We start from the raw sequence: 7,138 nt of genomic DNA, 5'->3' as shown, positions 1-7,138 counted from the left end.
CACATCCTCCCTTCCTTCATGGCCTTTTCTGAAGGGGACTGGTTCTCTCAAGGAGCCAAGGGGAACTTGCTGGCCAACATGGAGCACGGTGCCATCCTCTTTGCTATTACTTGTCACCAAATCTGGAAGTGGAGGAATGAAGAATTATTTGCGGGTAAGGCTGTCCTTATTCCTGATTTACTGTTTTTCTTCTCGAAGAAGCTCTTTGTTATTACTAAAAGCTTTGAAAGAGATTCCCTTGTTCGCCCCTCCCCGGATAAAGAGATCCTGCTAGTTGGCTGGAGTAAGCCTAGAGAAGGGTTTGCTAAGTTGAATACTGATGGCTCATGCCTTAGCAATGGCAGAATTGCTGCTGGAGGAGTTCTTCGGGATGCTGGTGGCAATTGGATGGCGGGGTTTACCCATAACTTGGGGACGGGCTCCTCCTTTTCTGCGGAGCTCTGGGGTATCTTGTTAGGTATTAAACTCGCCATTCGCATGGGTGTTAAAAAGCTCTCGGTGGAATCTGATAATCTGGAGGCTATTAACAGGATTTCAGATAGCCAGACTGTTTGTCTGAAGAGCCAGAATCTCATCAAAGCTATTTTGAGGCTTCGTCCTGCCTTTGAGTATCTTAATTTCTCCCATATTTTTAGGGAGAAAAACCGCATGGCGGATCGCTTAGCAGCTACTGGGCATGGGAGAATGTTAGGTGTTTCTACCCTATCTGTTCCTCCTTCTTTTCTTTTGCCTTCTCTCCTAGAGGATAGGATTGGAGTCAGCCTTCCTAGACTGATCCCGATGTAGGTTTTTTGTTGGTTTTGTTTTTTTCCTTTCCTTTCTTACAAAAAAAAAATAACATATAAAGCAACCAAAGCAATTTATATATCATCGTACTGAAGAAGAAGAAATTAAGATTGGTTTAGGTTGCAGAGCCATTAAGTAGATATGCCTTGCCTTTACATCTCCACTAATGTTAACTTGGATGGTGTGGATACGGATCCTATCTTCTCCGATGCAACCAAAGCAGTTGCCAGTATCATAGGCAAGCCTGAACATGTAAATTTCATTTCCTTTCTGTTTGTTTCACTTTCATTTTCAGCTTTTAGTTCTATTTTTAAGGAATTTGGTGTAGAAAAGTTTAGTATAGTCATTATAAAGTATTTGGGATAAGGTACCAAAATATGTATATGGTGTTTGGGGAAATATCAATTTGGCCACCTTATTCCAATGAATAACATGTCTCTTTCCGTTATTGATATCCAAATTGGTACATTTTTTAAACATTGAGGTTATTTTGTACGCGGAGCTTAAATTGATAGTTCCTTCAAACCCATAAGTCTATTTTGGTAACTTATACCAAAATATTTTCTAGTATTTGGTTACAGTATCGGAAAGTGTTAAAAAGTTGTTAATGGTTATTGGCTACTTAACTACTTATTACATGTCTAACCAGTGGAGTTAGAAACAAATATATGAAAGTAATCTGGTTGTGCTTCTTGTGATGAAGCAAAATCGCCTCCACTGTTTTCTAAAAAGAGAGAAAAGAATGAATTCTGGTTTTATGCCGACACAAACATACAGTGGCGAATCCAGGATTTGAGTGAGCAGGGGGCAAAATTCTGTGTAAAAAATTTTTAGACAATAAATGTAAAATTGTTCAATTTTTTATATCAAAAAATGCAAAATTGTTCAATTTTTGGTGACGAAAAATGAAAAATCGTTCAATTGTCATGCATTATTTTCATGATTTTTTTGATAAAAATGTAAATTATAATGTTTCCGACTCGTAATCATCCATTTCAGGGATTCTCGGGTTGTTACGCATCAAATATCCCTAAAGTTTTGGGTCAGGTACAATTTTACCCCTAACATCTAAAATGGTGCAATTTCACCCCTAATGTTTGTAGCCAAAACCAATTTTATCCCTAATATTGATAAATTGGATCAATTTCAGACAATATTATAAAATACAGTAATTTTTTTCTTTATTTTGCACCAATTGCATATCAATTTTGTAATTTTGCACCAATTTTACCTCTAACGTTGATAAATTGGATCAATTTTAGACACCATTATTCATTACTGAGAAGACAGTTTGATGAATTATTTCTCAAATTGACCCAATTTATCAACGTTAGGGGTAAAATTGCTCTTGGCTTCCAACATTAGGGATAAAATTGCTCCTGACCCAAAACATTAGGGGTATTTTTGCACTTTAACCCTTATTTTTTGATTTAAAAAAATTTGAAGGGATGGGTCGGGATATCATTTAATGGGACTAAAGAAGTAGCAGCATATGCAGAAGTAGTATCAATGGGTGGAATCAATAAACAAGTGAAGAGAAATCTATAGAAATCTTAACCACAATTCTTCAAAACAGGTTATCATCGTTTTTTCCTCAAAGTTTATGATACCAACACTTCCAAATTATGATTATCAGCTTTGTTTACAACTTGAATTTGAACTTGTTTGTAAGCATGGTAAGAAATGCTTACAAAATAAGCACTTTCAGAGAAGACAAAAATCGTCCCCAAAAACATAAAAATTTGTCCCCTATATTTTTGGGGACAATTTTTTCGTCCCTATTTTTCGTCATTGTTTCCTCCGTCCTTGATTCTATAGGGACGAAAAACACAATGTCGTCCCCATTCTTAGGGACGACTGTCGTCCTCATTCTTAGAGACTACTGTCGTCCGCGTTAAGATGGACGACTGTCGTCCCCATTCTTAAGGACAATATGACTGTCGTTTCCGTTCTTAGGGACAACATTTCATCCCCGTTCATAGGGATGACTGTCATCCCCATTCTTAGGGACAATTGTCGTTCCCATGTAATAGTGACATATTTTTGTCCCTACAGTAAAGGACGACACCTGCTCTAAAAAATAATATGCTAATTATTAATTGAAACCAGTAGATTATTGATTTTCAATTAGTAATTAACGGGTTCATTTTTCAACAGCAACTATAATCGGTAATTTACAGGTTCATTTTTCAACAACAAACCATAACCTCATTTATAGACATAAATTAGAAAAAAAAAATCAAAACAAAATGATTTATTATGTAACAATAATATTCAACAAAAAAAATTATTAGAACAAAAGAACTAACAAGTACAAGCTTATTGACCTCATTCTTCCCAAATAACATCGGGTCTGATATGTTCTACCATAATTCCTAACATCAATCAAACCATATCCCCCTTAATTAGCTTTAAATCGTTTCATTCTTCTGAAATCCTTCATCTGCAAATACACACAGAAAATGCATATAACATTTGCCTTCCTAAATGAAATAATTATTCTCACCATCATTCCGAAAATCATAGGTAGCATAGTTAGTGTATTATAGATGAATTCTGAAACTGATAAAATCATTTCTAAATAGAAAAGCATAGCTAGCTACAAAGTTAATCTTTCAAAAGTTCAGGAATGGATAGCTAAGAACATATATTATTAGTATTGACCGATTTCAAATCCACATAGCAAAGAAACACAAACTTAGCATACAACTGAGAAATAAAAAAGAAAATAGATTTAATATAGCTCATACCTTCTTGAGACTAGCTCCCATGATAACACTTGTTGGTGTTAGCATTTCATGCATGCCCTAGTCCTCCCTTGGGCAAGACAAATAACAACTACTTTTCCCTATAGGAGAAAAACACTTGATGTCAAAATTTCATGTGTGATTACAAAATCTTGTAACAGAAACACTAAAATGAATATGAGTTAAAACTTATACAATGAATATGAGTTAAAACTTATACAAAATAATTATATGTGCTATTCAAACTTACATGTTGCATAAAATAATATGTTTATCATATTCTGAAAGAGCATGCATCTTCCTTTTGCAAGCAGGTGTGCTTCTTTGATAACTATTTTTGTAGCCTTCGATTCTACAATTTGCATTTTATTTCCAATCAGACTATATGTTACTACTTTCATAAACAAAAAATGCATAAAAGTCATTCTATCGACCTTTAAACATGTTGAATAAAATAAATTGGACTCTCATTATTTATTTTTCTCAATCACACAGGAAACAACCAATTTACATGTTTAAGTCCAAAACAACACACTTTTTCACTCTAGGGATCACAATGGAATTAAAAGAGTGAGAGAGAGAGATTGAATCAAAGAGGAAAAACACAAAGTAGAAATTGCAAAAGAAGGGGTATTTTATAATAGATTTAGAAGCTAAGGTAATTAGAATCAGACAGTAGAAAACAAAACTAAAGAATACAGACTGTGAATTACCTATAATCAATAATGCTTCTGAAGTTAAAACCAAAAAGTCCCTTCCCAACTGAGTCCTACCAAATTGCTTCAAAAAATAATAAAGAGATTAGTATTAAGTACCACTAGCCAAATATCTAAGCCTAGTGAAATCAGTTTCCATCTCAACATACCCATTGACATCATGGACAACAACATCAACTACTATCTGCTTATTTTGCTAAATAAAGAAATAAGATAAACTTAATAGACAGCAAAAAGCATCTCCTATCCAAGAAGATAATTATAAGCAATCTCAAGCCTTTTACTGGATTATGATTTTATAGTTATAAAAAAAGGCAGGTTATATGGAATAGGCAAGAGTGCTAACTTACTCTTTTTCTTTTTAGAATAATACAACTATATAACTTGCAGATTTTATGAAAATGTATGAAAACTAGCATAAATGAGGTTAATAAACTCAAATTTTCTGTTATCAAATATCTACAGGAGTATAAGCTAAAAGTAATAAAAAAAATGCATTATCATTAAAATAATTTGAGAAATATGAACACAACTTACAAGCAAAAGCATAAGAGTAGAATTTGTCAACAATATGAAGCCAATAACCTAACAAACCTAAAAAATAGTTTCTTTAATTAATTATGGGGAATACCAACATAATCCTATATTTGCTTTAATTAATGAACACCAATGAGAACCAAATAACAGTAATTGTCAGAGACAAATATAAGATATATGATTGGGCGTTAACTATTAGCTTGAATTTTAGTTCAATTGGTTGCATGACAGTAATGAGAGTACCCAATTAAAAAATGACAGATTGTGAATCAGAAACTAAAAAAATATAAAAATGACTTCAAATATCCCACAAGTAAGAACACCCTGCTATTAAATGTGAAAGAAAGTAAAAAATAAATGAATTAATAGAACCTGGTCAAGGATCTTATCTCCATGATTTGGCCTCTAATTTCTCTTTGCAAAATGTTAAGAAGATTTTTGAGCAGCTTACACTCATGTTCAAAGGTATGAAACTGAGATTTCCTTCTCCATATCATTTGTCATGTCTGTCATTGTAACACAACAACAATCAATAACGAAACAAGTGTACAAGTCCTACTGTGATAAAAACAACATTCAAAATCTGTAACTGCTATAACCGCCTAAACCAGGGGAACCATACCCTCCTAAGCTTGAAGATCCATAGCCGGCTCCCCCAAGATGGGAGGCGAAAGAAGATGTAGAGTAGCTCGTTTCCGGTACTAGGGGATATGAATTATATCCTGTGTCAATCTTCCCGTACACAGCTGCCGTTGCTTCTTTCCGATTACTAATGAACTCCTTAATGAGTTGTTGAGCCATCTGAACTTGGAGAGTGATGCCTTTAGTCCTATGAAATTGTTGCATTGTAAGTTTTCTCAAATATAGGAACTACGCTATGATCAACCAATTCCTTAGAGTTCACCATGAATCTCTATATTCTCTCATCAAAAGTAGCATATGAAGGCGAGTCTTCACCAAGAACCCTTACAGTAGCACCAATGTTTTCCTGTATCGATTTTATTACAAAGCCTTGCTTTCCAATTAAGTTAATAGCTTGTGAAGATGCAACCAGTAACCTTATGGAAAAAAATGCAGTATCAGAAATAGCAAGGGATGTACTATCACCTTCACCACCTGATAGACCACTAACAGGTTTGTACACTCTCACCACAACATCCATTACAGGAGATAGTATTGCTTCTGGTTCCTCTTCTCCAGATATCAAAACAGTGTTGAACGATAAGAATAATGGTCGTGTCAATCGAATTCTTGATCTGGATGAACAAACCAGCATCGTCCTCCATCCAATCTTCGTCCTCCATCCAATCTTCATCATCCATCCAATCTTCATCATCCTTCATCTGAATGAACAAAAACAACAATAAAACAGAGACATGTGCAAATAAGCAATAGAAAACCCAAGCAAGATTACGACATCTAAGGAATGGTTTCAATTGCAGTTTGTTCTTTGTTCCTATCTTTGTTAAGGAATGGTTTCATTTAGAATTTCATAGGGAGATTAGGACATCTAACATCATGTTGAAGCTACTATAACAGAGGAATAAATTAAGCAGTCAACTATCGGTTTCATTAAATTGATGGTAGATATACCAAACATTGAGATTTTCATGAAAAAAAAAAAAAAATAGAAAACCTAACCTTGAAAATTCATTAGAGATCCGTCTCCAAATTTGCTGATATTGAATTCCTCAATGAAAATTGGGGAAACAAAAGGGAGAGAGGAAGGCAAATGAAGAGGGAAAACAAATAGAGAGAAGAGAAAAGAGAGAATGTAAGAGTGGGGCGGTGGCTATGGATGGAGACGGTATGTCGGCTGGCAATGAGGGGGAGCCAAAGAACGAGAGAGAGAGAGAGAGAGGGGAGTGGGAGAGAAAAGTTGTGGTTAGACAAAATCAATTGAAATAATAAATTTATATATAAAAGTATTATCTAATCTTTATTAATTAAATTTGTCCCCTTTATTAGATTAAAAAAATCATTAGAGACAATATATATAGTTGTCCTCCATATTAATTTCAAAACTATAATTAAGGATAAAAATTTTATCACTTTTTTGTGAAAAATGTGAAAAATGCCTATAACGTTTACAACTAGGAATAATTTTATTCTTAACATCTAAAATGATATAATTTTACCCATAACGCTGGTAGCTAAAAGCAATTTTACCCCTAACATTGGCAAGTTAGGTCGATTTCAGATATTATTAGAAAACATAGATACTCCCTCCATTCCATTATATAAGTTATTTTAGGGTATTTCACACAAATTAAGAAATATATTGGTTAACTAAAAAAAATTCTCTCTCATGTCACTATTGGGCAATAAGCATTGAAATATTAAAAAACACAT

The 7,138-nt window shown here is 33.9% G+C and overlaps 1 long non-coding RNA gene across 4 annotated transcripts; it reads right to left on the bottom strand.

Moving 5' to 3' along the window:
• Positions 1-3,019: 3,019 nt before the first annotated feature.
• Positions 3,020-6,659, bottom strand: LOC136234217 (uncharacterized). Of its 4 annotated transcripts, none has more exons than XR_010691114.1 (7): positions 6,428-6,659; positions 5,409-6,129; positions 4,787-5,292; positions 4,247-4,313; positions 3,784-3,885; positions 3,537-3,634; positions 3,020-3,229 (listed from the first exon to the last, which is right to left on the bottom strand). It is a non-coding gene; the product is annotated as an uncharacterized lncRNA (long non-coding RNA). The 4 variants fall into 4 exon arrangements; XR_010691112.1 differs by having other exon boundaries at positions 4,247-4,843; positions 5,159-5,292; XR_010691113.1 differs by having other exon boundaries at positions 5,159-5,292.
• Positions 6,660-7,138: the final 479 nt, after the last annotated feature.

The sequence above is a fragment of the Euphorbia lathyris genome, chromosome 6 (genome assembly GCF_963576675.1).
Source record: "Euphorbia lathyris chromosome 6, ddEupLath1.1, whole genome shotgun sequence".
NCBI classification, from domain to species: domain Eukaryota; kingdom Viridiplantae; phylum Streptophyta; class Magnoliopsida; order Malpighiales; family Euphorbiaceae; genus Euphorbia; species Euphorbia lathyris.
The sequence above is the reverse complement of the archived record's forward strand: the minus strand, read 5'-3'. Positions and strand labels throughout refer to the sequence as shown.